We start from the raw sequence: 11,863 nt of genomic DNA, 5'->3' as shown, positions 1-11,863 counted from the left end.
AGGGTTTTCTCCGATCGAGTGACACCCATGAGGGCATTTAGCATAGTGCTAAATAAAATAAGCAACACAAGAGAAAGACTAGCAATTGTTTTTAAAGTATTCTGATTTTATGCATCATTCCTGAAGTATTATTATCCTATTTTTCCAATTTCTTTTCGAGGACAGTTTCAAAAAACAAGGACCATAGCTATAGTTATTAATGTGATGTAGTTTCCTGTGGGTCGGACCTGGTTCTGGGAGGGGCAAGGCCCCCTCTATGTCCTTATGGCTTGCCGTTGCCTATGGATTCCTCTTCCTCAGCTCCAGTGTAGGAAGGGGGTCCGATGTAATTAACATCTGCTGTCACTTGCTCCTCTGATTGTTTACGGTTTTCTGTTGTCTAATGACTACATGTCTGGGACTCCTATTTTTAACATTTACAACCTGACAGATGACAGCTCTTGGGTTAGAATTGTTCATTAAAAATAGGATTCTCAACAGGTAGCTGTTAGAAACAGAAAGGAGGCTGACTTAGGGAAGGTCACCTGATAATAGTGATTATTTTGACATAGCTGGAAAACAGTAGAACAGAGAGGAACAGAAAATGCCCGGTCAACACCAGTGCTCTCGGTCAAGGGAACTTGACAGTTATGCAACAGACAGACGCAGCGGTGGCAGTGCCAAGAATCTGCTTCAATCTGCCTGCACCCTGTTCTGAAACTGAGTGACCTTCTTGGAAGTGGGTGAATTTACCCTGCTATTTCTGGCCGCAGTTCCGGTTCTCAGGCTCTTTATTCTACCAGTGGCACTTCTAAAGTAAGAAATATGTTGTCTGCTTGATACCAAGCCCTTGGTGCCAAACACATTCTTTTAATGATGTAGGGGGAAAGTCCTGCACAAATTGGACAACAAACTATAAGGAAAGAGAATATAACCCTTTCTTAGCTCTTCTTGGGGAACTCACCTGGCTTGAAGCTGATGCACCATGTTTTTCTAGAATGAGAAAGAATATATATATATATACGTGTGTGTGTGTATGTGTGTGTATGCACACACATATATAGAAAAGATATATATGTATGTATGTCTGCACTTTCTATATATTTATATGGAAATGACATATATAAACACGTTTTATACATACATATAGAAAGGATATATGTACACACATGTACATACATGTGCATATATATACATAGGTACATCATATTTAATAATCCTGCAACCTATGCTTTTCTAACTATTTTATATAATGTCTGAATTGACTATAAGGAAGAAGCATTTGTGAAGATATTAGAAATATTGTCATTTGAAAACAATTTAAAGTCGGAGAAGGACAAACATTATATGGTCTCATTCATTTGGGGAATATAAAAAATAGTGAAAGGGAATAAAGGGGAAAGGGGAAAAATGAGTGGGAAATATCAGAAAGGGAGACAAAACATGAAAGACCCCTAACTCTGGGAAACGGACTAGGGGTGGTGGAAGGGGAGGTGGGCGGGGGGTGGGGGTGACTGGGTGGCGGGCACTGAGGTGGGCACTTGACGGGATGAGCACTGGGTGTTGTTCTATATGTTGGCAAATTGAAAACCAATAAAAAATAAATTTATTAAAAAAAGAAAAGAAAACAATCTAAGGAAACTAGAAATGACTATTTCTTTCCCCAACGTTTGTCCCCTCCCCATCGTGATTCTCTCACTTGTTTTTTTGTGGTTTTGTTGGTGCTATTAGAGTGTTTTCACTTTTCACTTTTCCTTAGAGGTGGGCCAACTATTCCCACATCTCCATATCTAGCCCTAGGCTGAGCCACAAATCCATTTTCTTAGCTGCTTGGTGGGTATCTCTCCCTGGGTGTCCCCGTCAAACTCAAGAAGCTCAAACCACACATCTAGCTCTGTTTATTTGAACTATTTGAACTCCGCCCTCCCCCCCTGCTGCTCCTACCCCCCCCCCATACCCGCCAAGAGGCTCTTCTTCCTTTCTGCAATTTATGGCCTTGTCTCGTCATTGAGACTCACTGAACTTATATCCCTTTCTCCAGTTCTTTCTCCACCAGTCCATCCTCCCTGTTCTGGTGGAGTGCGTGCAATGGAACTCAAGCCTGAGTTGGTCATTCTTTTACATGAAAGTTTCAGTGACACTCTCCACTCTTCAGAATGAAGTCTAGAATTCTTGGGCAGACTTATAGACTCCTTCCCAGTCTAGCCTTTGCCCGTGTGCCGTGTATCCTCTCCCACTGTGCTCGCCTTGGTGGCCTTAGGTTCCAGCCATGCAAATGTTCTTGCCGCTTTTGGGATCCAGCCTATTCTTTCTTACCTCCATGACTTTGGAAAGTTCTCTCCTCTGCTTGGAATGCCCTTTCCAACTTGGCAAAAACCACTCATCAACCAAGTTCCAGCTTAACTTGAAGCCTTTTGGTGATGCTTTCTTTGATTGTCCCTGCCCATTTGGGGATCTATTCCCTCTTGGAGGGGGGGTCTCATGGTAAACCCTGCATAATTCAGTTGGAGACTGACATTATCCACTTATGCTACGAGGAGCCAGGATTGGCAATTGTGTGTTTTCATTACATCATGTAGTACCTGGCTTCTAGCTGAGGCTCAATACATATTTCTGGAGAAAAAATATAAATCAATTAACTCTTTAAAAACCTCTTTATTTTATTTTTATGATAGTCATACACAGAGAGAGAGAGAGAGAGAGGCAGAGACACAGGCAGAGGGAGAAGCAGGCTCCATGCACTGGGAGCCCGACGTGGGATTCGATCCCAGGTATCCAGGATCGCGCCCTGGGCCAAAGGCAGGTGCCAAACCGCTGCGCCACCCAGGGATCCCTATTTTATTTTTAAAAGACTTTGTTTAATCATGAGAGACACAGAGAGAGAGAGGCAGAGACATAAGCCGAGGGAAAAGCAAGCTCTCTACGAGGAACCCGATGTGGGACTCGATTCCAGGACCCCAGGATCACGAACTGAACTGAAGGCAGATGCATAACCACCGAGGCACCCAGGTACCCCTAAAGGCCCCTTTAAAGAGGCACGTGGGTGGCTCAGTAGTGAGCATCTGCCTTTGGCTCAGGTCGTGATTCCGGGGTCCTGAGTTGGAGTCCCACATCGGGATTCCCGCAGGGAGCCTGCTTCTCCCTCTGCCTATGTCTCTGCCTCTCTCTGTGTGTCTCTCATGAATAAATAAATAAAATATTTTTTAAAACACTTTAAAATCATTGAATTTTCCTTCAAAGAGAGGTTGAACTTTCAGGTTTAACATTTCATGGTTAAATGTAAGGTAGTTACCAGTAATCAGTGCTAGAAAAAAGTCTTTGCTGCTCCCTTGTTCAACCAGCAGTCTTTTTAGAAATTCAATATTGTGGTTAAGAGACAGAAAATTGCTCCCCCAAACTTACTGGAGGCAGAGGGCACTAGAAGCCATGCCAGTCCCAATCCCCAGTTCAAGGGCCTTTTTATCTCGTGCCTCCATTGGAAGTACCCAGAATAGGAATTTTTCATAATTCTCTCGTGTCATGGATTTAACCTGCCATGTGAATGTGGGTAATTCTACAGGTCAGACAAACTGCTCGTTTATATAAATAAATACTGAAACAAAAACGCTTGTACTTGACCCTTAGGCAATAAATCAGGTTGAAAATGAAGCCGTTAAAAATGTCAGCAGCTCTGCCCAGGAGAGGTAATAGAAGTCACCATAGGAAAGAGAGGACACAAGTAGTAAAAAAGAGAATTTAGGCTTGGCTAAGTTCAGATCATCAAATAAACTTTGGGCCACCTGAAAATCTGAAAATTCTATCTTTTAGCCTGAAAATCTGTTTGTGGGACTCTCGTACCAGTCTCTCCCTTGGGATTCCATGTTTTTCTTCTGAACAGGTCAGGCTCAGGATTCCACAGGAAAGACTCTCTCAACATCCTGAAAGCCCCTCCTAGGTCCTCCCAGAAGATAAGGGGTAAGTGAAAACAAAACAAAGGAATTGCGTCCTTTTTCATCCTTAGAAAGTAAATTGAATTAGAATCTGGGACTACGAATTTACTTACATCATTCAAAAAACTGGTTGATATGTATTGAAGACCAAGTCATTCTCATTTAACAGATGAGGAAGTGAGTTTGAAGAGGTAAATCACTGGCCTAGGGTCAAAGATCAAGTGACAGCAAACTTAGGACCCAGGTCTGTTGCCATGGTAACTGCTCTGCTCTGCTGCTGCTTCGTTCTGAGGGGTGAAAAGATTCGGGAGTTTTATTGTGGCTGGATTCATTTGTTCCAGAACAAGTGGAACCCAGTCCAATTGCAGCTGGTGGGAGGGATTCTGGAAGGCAGGATGGAAGACCTGGGTGGTTCGGGTTCTGGCCGACATTCCCCATCTAGAAGTGAGTTTTTAGTGGGAATGGTGGTGCGACTCTGGGAGAAAATAAAGGACTTAGTAGGTGCAGGCACTGGGTGGGCTTGTGCTTAATGGATGACCATAGTACCTCTGAGAGCTATGACCCACCCCCCCCAACACCAAACATAACAGAACTCTTTGAACCTGGAACTGAGACCAGCCATGTCAGTATGAGCTATTTGTTCCAGGAAACCTTCCCTTGGGAATGATAAGACTATAAACCAATAAATAACTGCACAGTTTGCTGCAGGAAATCCTGCAGATCAGTTTACCAGAGGCAAGAGGCAAACAAATGGCATTGCTTTTCAAATGGCAGTTTACTCGTCAAGACTTTCTTCAATCCCCTTGCTGTGCTATGCCCACTGACCACAGACGCGATACTACAACTCTGCCCATCTCACTCAGCTCCACCTTCAAAGAGCTGCTGTAAATCACCGTGACCAGTTCTGAATACCCTATAAATATCCATGTTGACATTCCCTTTGGAGACGCTGCTAAGACTTTGTTGAGATGGTGTTCTCCTTTATCGCAGTAAGTTCTAATAAACTTGGCTTTGCTGTATCAACAAATCATCTGGGGACTTTCAGGGGAGTACAGTATTGAGGACTTTCCACCCCCTTTTATTGATGTGGAAACTGAGGTTCAGAGACACTAAGTAACTGTACTTTAGTAACACAGCCAATACATCCACAGAACCAGATTCAAATCTGGTTGTCTGCTTTCCAAGACCAGGTTACCATGGAAGCCTCGACTTCCTCATCTGTGAAATGAGGGAATCACATTGGCTCATGAAGATTAAGATTCTTCTCTGCTTGCTTTCAACTTTGATAAAAATAAATTTAACTATTTTTAAAACCAGAATAAATTTTCTTCCCTTCTCTTTCCCTTTTGTTGGAATATTCCCCGCAATTTTTGTTTTACATGGTTTTGTCTATCTAAATACATTGCAAACCTAGTAGAAAAGGACCCTATTGAATTTTTTTTTTTATTGTGGTAAAAAACATGTAACCTAAAATTCACCATTTTAACCATTCCCAGGTGTGCAATTCAGTGGCATTTAATACATTTAAAAAGGTGGTGTAGGGGTGCTTGCCTGGCTCAGTTGGTAGAGTGTGTGACTCTTGATCTCGCGGTTGTGGGTTTCAGCCCCATCCTGGATGTAGAGATTACTTTAAAGAATTACAAAACATGGATTCCTGGATGGCTCAGTCAGCCGAGTGCCTTACTCTGGGTTTTGGATCAGGTCATGACCTCGTAGTCATGAGATTGGCTGTGGCACTGTGGGGAGTCTGCTTGGGATTCTTTCTCTTCCTCTGCCCCTTCAACCCCCCTCAAACCCTCAAATAAATAAATAAATCTTTAAAAATAGTCCAAAACATTGCTGAGAGAAATTAAATACAATTTTTTAAAAAGGTTGTGCTACCATCACTGTTTTCCAGGTCCAGAACAATCTCATCACCCCAAAAGGAAACCCCAAATACATTAAACGTTCTCCATACCCCCCTCCCTCTTGGCCTCTGGCCACCACTCGCCTCTATTCCATCTTTGTGGATTTACCTATTCTGGATAGTTCATATAAAAAGAATCATGCAATATGTGGCTTTTGTGTCTGTTTTTTTCACTTAGCATAATGTTTTTAAGCTCCTATCACATTTCGTGTTTCGTAATGGTCATGGTATATTTTTGACACTGAGTAGCAGCAAAGGAACAAACCAGTTACATTAATCTCTATGATTGAGGGTTTTTGTCCTACTGGGGGAGGAGAAGTGGTCCCCAAGGGTAACAATGTGAAGGAAAACCTTCCATACCCCGTGGCCACTTGGCCTAAGGAGAACTCTCCATCATTCTCTGCAGGCTCAGGGCTAAGCCTGATAAGGAGAGTGTGTGTGGGAAGGGTGAGGAACCAGTCACCTGGCTTTGGGGTGCTTTTGTTGACCTACCTGTTCTTTTCCTGCATAATCTTTGTATGCTCATGAAGACAGTGTGTCAAGTGGTTGGATAGCGCCTAGCAACAGGGTGAGATTTCAGTTGGGATCCAGCTTGCCCTTAGGACAGTTCATATTTAATTTCACCAGCCTAAATGGAGAGAGGCTGCACAGGGAAGCTTTTCTGTCCACACCTGGCAAGGAACCATTGCTCTCTCAACTTCCCGTGCAAAAGGAAGTCAGTCTTTGCAATGTGATCACAGAGTTAGTTCATGCATTCCTTCTGCAGGTGTGCCAAGGTGCTGGTGTTCGTGAGCAAGTCTCTTTGAGACGCTTAGATTGAAAAGGATGCTTTTCATGAACCATTCAGATAAGTGTGCAGAAGGAAGGGTATACTGCAGCCCTCCCAGAATCCTCTATCAGACTCCTAAAAACATCAAAAAGAAGAAATGGTGTGCCTGCTACTGACAAATCTAAATCATGATTTGATGCCAGGCACTAATATAAATCTTTTCTCCAGTGACAGTGCAACACTTAGAAAATTTACTTCATCATTTCCTTTCCCAGTTAACGTCAAATTGAAAATTGATGCTTGATACATTTACTAGCAGAAAATGTTATGTCTTTCCATAGAGGACCTCTTTTCTGTTTTTCTTTCCCCTGAGTTATGGATGATAGGGGATGTTAAAATACACAAAGGAAAACTAAAAATGCCATTATGCTTCCTTTTCTTAACCTTTAAGGTAAAGACAAGGGGTCACAATGAGTTTAAAAGATTTTATCTTATAAATATTGCATCGAGAATCATAAGTTGAGATAAATGTCACAGAAGCCACTGAAACATATGACCACAGTTAATTTATGAGGCAACCTAAAGAAGCTCAGGGTATGAAGATTGCTGTGAAACGATAAAACATTAGCTTTCTGGGATCCCTGGGTGGCTCAGCCATTTAGCGCCTGCCTTCAGCCCAGGGCATGATCCTGGAGCCCCGGGATTGAGTCCCACATCAGGCTCCTTGCATGGAGCCTGCTTCTTCCTCTGCCTGTGTCTCTGCCCCTCTCTCTCTCTGTGTCTCTCATGAATAAATAAATAAAATCTAAAAAAATAAAAATAAAAAAACACATTAGCTTTCTTTTCAAACATGGCAAGTATCTAAGGGAGGAATGCTTAACCAGAGGTCAAAAGACCCCTTGACAGTGACTGTGACACTTTTCACTTTTTACTATGTGCATCTTTCTGGGTGAAGATCATAACATTTTTTTTTCCTTTTTTCTTTTGTAATCTCAAAGGGGCTCATGGATAAGAAGGTTCTTTGTTCTAAGAGGTAGTCAGACTACAATGATTCTTAAGGTCTATTCCAGTCCCGAGATTCCTTGGAATCAGCCATGTATTCATCAAGGATGCTTTCCTAGTACGCACATGTAGACATGTAGATAAGCAGACAAACAGAAGATTGGCTATGTGATGATATATTGTTATTGTTTTCAAGAAACTGCTCATCAATCACCTTCATGCCTTTGGCCATTCTTTTTTATTTTTTTAAGGAGGTTCCATGCCCAAGGTGAGGCTCAAACTCATGACCTTGAGAACAAGAGTTGCGTGCTCTACCAATTGAGCCAGCCAAGTGTCCCTGCCTTTCTTAATCTCTGCTAATAGAAAGCAGCCTTAGTTATTTAAAATCTTCCTGCAGGGGTCCAGACTCTTGACTTCAGCTCAGGTCATGATCTCAGGGTCCTGAGATGGAGCCCTGAGTTAGGCTTCACACTCAGCGGGGACTCTACTTGAGATTCTCTACCTCTCTCTCTCTGCCCCTTTCTCCTCTCCCCACTCACACACTCTCTCTCTCTCTCAAATAAATAAATAAAATCTTTAAAATCTCCCTGCAATTGCCACTGCCTCAATAACTGTGTTTATTCCCCCTCTTACAAGTATGTATTGAATAGTATTACTCATAACTTAATTGATTTAACATATTTAGTAGGTCTAAAGATGTTTCATTGCCTGCCCTGAAAAATAGATGCCATTCTACAAGGGAACATTTCATATTACAGGTCCACAGTTTCTCATTCTTGATTCCCTAATCCAGAAAGTTCTGAGGATAGAGCTTTTCCATAAATCATTTGAGAGTAAATGTGACCTGACTTGGACTCATTTGGCAGCAAACCTGACCTGAACTAGTGAGAGTCTATTTATAGTCATTATTTATCCACTTAGTATGAATAATCAAACATTTCACTGCAGAGACTTTAATGTTTGATTATAAAATTCTGATCTGGACTCTGCTTAGGGTATTATGTAATATATAGTGTATGCATGTATGCATCATACTTGCCTTCCTAAAACTCAAAAATTCTCAAGAGGTCCAAAGCACTTCTGACCTCGCAGAGCCTCAAATAAGGGTTTGTGGATTTATACCAGATATTTTGTCTAATCTCACTCTATCATCTATCTATCTATCTATCTATCTATCTATCTATCATCTATCTATCATCTGTCTATACCTAATCCATCTATCATCTATCTAATCTACCTATATCAGTAAATGAAATGGAAACAATGCTATTTCTGTTCTCAAGACTAATAGAATCAAATACCTGGGTTCCCATAATGTAGAAACAGAAAACAGGAGCTTTTCTAGTGGGGAATATGCTTTAATCTTAATGTCATTGGGGAGCCAGCAAAATATCCTCTCCACTCCCACCCTCATGAACTCAGAAATAATAAGTGAAAGCAGAGATATAGTCTTTGTAAAAAGCCAGATCAGTAAGACTTGACAGTGACCTGCTTAAGTATCTTCACTTTTACAAAGGAAGATGTATCTGTTGGAAGGTAGAGGCCTTGGTGATAGCAAAAGGTGAGAAAGAGTCAAATGTAGGCAGGTTTCCATCCAAGCCCTATCGAGGAGAGAAAGGAGAATAGGTCTTTAAGCCAGTAGATTTCCAATATTCCAGCCCACTATAGAAATGGATGCATTGATAAATTTTAGCCTAATGCCCTTAACATTAAATTTTACAACCAGCTTCCCTTGTTCTGACCCCATACTTCCTAAGTAGTCTTTTGATTATAATTATCTTCCCTGGGCATAGAGAGAGAACATCTGATCATGCTCAGGGAGGTGTCATAGGCTTTGTGACAGTTGCATTGGAAATTATTAAACTGGCTTTCTGATTTTATGTATCAATCTCAGGAGCTGACCTAGAGAAATGCATTTTTGTCAAATAAGTTTCTGAGTATTTAGGGCTGAGGGTCTGTAAATGGGGGTCACCTCATGGTAGGCTCTGCATTGCTGCCCACATTCCTAGTCTAAAGCCTCAGCACCAAGTCTCTCACAAACAATAATCCTGCTATGGTAATACAAATATAATGCTATTTAAATGAACTCTGCAATATTCAGTACATACATACATACATAAACAAAGAACACCAGCTAAAGTCCCAATGCTTTGTCAAAAGGCAAGAATCCATATAATTTCCCTTGAAATAGCTAAGGATTCAACATGAACTCTATTTCTTGTGTTAAGATGGTAAGACAATGATTGTGAATCTGTTTCAAGTGGAAATGCCCTGAATGGGAGATGCAAACTTTGAGAGAACTATGATGTTTGTTTGCTCCAAATACATTTTTTAGGGATATAATGTCATATCTTACAGGATTGAAATGCAGACAGAAAATTTAAAACAAATCTGTGTGTTGACAAAGTAGGATCCGATTGATTCTCTTAGCTATGTTGATTGTTAGGATCCAGGGAGACCACTAGAGTAGGGAAAGGGACTTTTTTCTCTTGAAGTCCAGCAAGAAAAATGGCTATAGATCTCTCAGTTAGAAAGGAGAAAATCCCATTTAGGAAAGAATACACTACGTGACAAGTAAATCAACTATTTTGCCCCCTGACAACTGAACCTAGAGCCTAGAACATGTCGTTCTGAGTTAATAGTTTTAGTGAAATGCCTATTTTTAAAGAATGATAATATACAGTATACCACCCTCATACTCATTGAATATATGTTGCCAAGGTACATAATTCCAGCAATCTATGTGCATTTCTAGAAATAAATTCATTTCTTAGAAGTGTTTGGGAAATAACCCCATTGTTTCCTGTGACACTAGCAGAGCTTGTTTCCTATGCATGTCAGTTTGAGGTTTGGCACCTTTTTTTTTTTTTTTTTTAAATGATGGTGATATTTTTTTTAAATTTTATTTATTTATTTATGATAGTCACACAGTGAGAGAGAGAGGGGCAGAGACACAGGCAGAGAGAGAAGCAGGCTCCACGCACCGGGAGCCCGATGTGGGATTCGATCCCGGGTCTCCAGGATCGCGCCCTGGGCCAAAGGCAGGCGCCAAACCGCTGCGCCACCCAGGGATCCCTGGCACCTTTCTTATAAAAAGTATTCTTTATGTCTGTAGGAAAAATCTGAATTTACAAAAGAAATAGAGGGTCACATCAGATTTTCTTGTGGTGCACAGGTCTAGGTAGGCCTGTTATCACTATGTGCCTGGATTGCTACAGAAGCCAGAGAACTTGGCTCTTTGGTTCTAGTTAGATTGTCAATGAATGTTCTGAGTGCATAACCTGTGCCAGGCAACATGCTGAGCATTGGAGAGTTCAAGATAAGAAGACAAGGCCTTTATCCTACAATAGTCTCTAGACAAAAGTTTGGTGCATGGATAGGAGATAGACTTAGGAGTCGGGTGCCTAGACTTGATTAAAACTCCTCACCTGTTGCCTTGAACCAATTACCTGAGCTCTGATGCCTTACCTCTGCTGAGGGCATGATCTTTCGGCATTTTCTGGGCCCTCAGTCCTGTGCACATAGAAACTTGATTGGCAAAAAAGCAGTTCTCTGGGTCAGCCCCTGAGGTTGAGATACAAAAACCAGAAAGCAAATTTAATAATGAACTCGTATCTATTATAGGAGATTAAGCAAATCTTAGTTTTTTGATTTGGAAAATGTCATCATTGATGATTATGAGGGTTAAGACATTACATCCACCTATCATCCCTTTTTAAAAAAGATTTTATTTATTTATTCATGAGAGACAGCAGAGACATAGGCAGAGGGAGAAACAGGCTCCCTGCAGGGGGCCTGATGTGGGACTCGATCCCAGGACCCCGGGATCATGACCTGAGCCAAAGGCAGACATTCAATCACTGAGCCGCCGAGGTGCCCCCACCATCATGCCTCTGATGCCAGGTTACCTAAGACACTGTTTTTCTCATGACACTCTTGCTCATAAATCTCCATGCTTTCAGGAAGGTTAGAGTTCATCACTTTTGCATTAGCCTTCTGATCCATTACCAAATGACTTTTCCAACTTCATCTTCTAATTACTCCAACCACAGAAACTGCCTACAGTTGGCATTTGTTTGAAAATTCATCTCGACACACATACCTCTGTGGTATGTGCTCCTGCAGTTCTTTCCCTCTTGTAACTTCTCATGGAATGACTTTTCACATCATTTTATCCTCTTATCCAAGACCCTCATCAGATATGCCACCCCTCCACCCATTCCCTTCTCTGAACTCGGTAGCTGAAATATCAATTTGGCACCTACTGGCCATATTTGG

This window comes from Canis lupus, chromosome 28 (genome assembly GCF_003254725.2).
Source record: "Canis lupus dingo isolate Sandy chromosome 28, ASM325472v2, whole genome shotgun sequence".
NCBI classification, from domain to species: domain Eukaryota; kingdom Metazoa; phylum Chordata; class Mammalia; order Carnivora; family Canidae; genus Canis; species Canis lupus.
The sequence above is the reverse complement of the archived record's forward strand: the minus strand, read 5'-3'. Positions refer to the sequence as shown.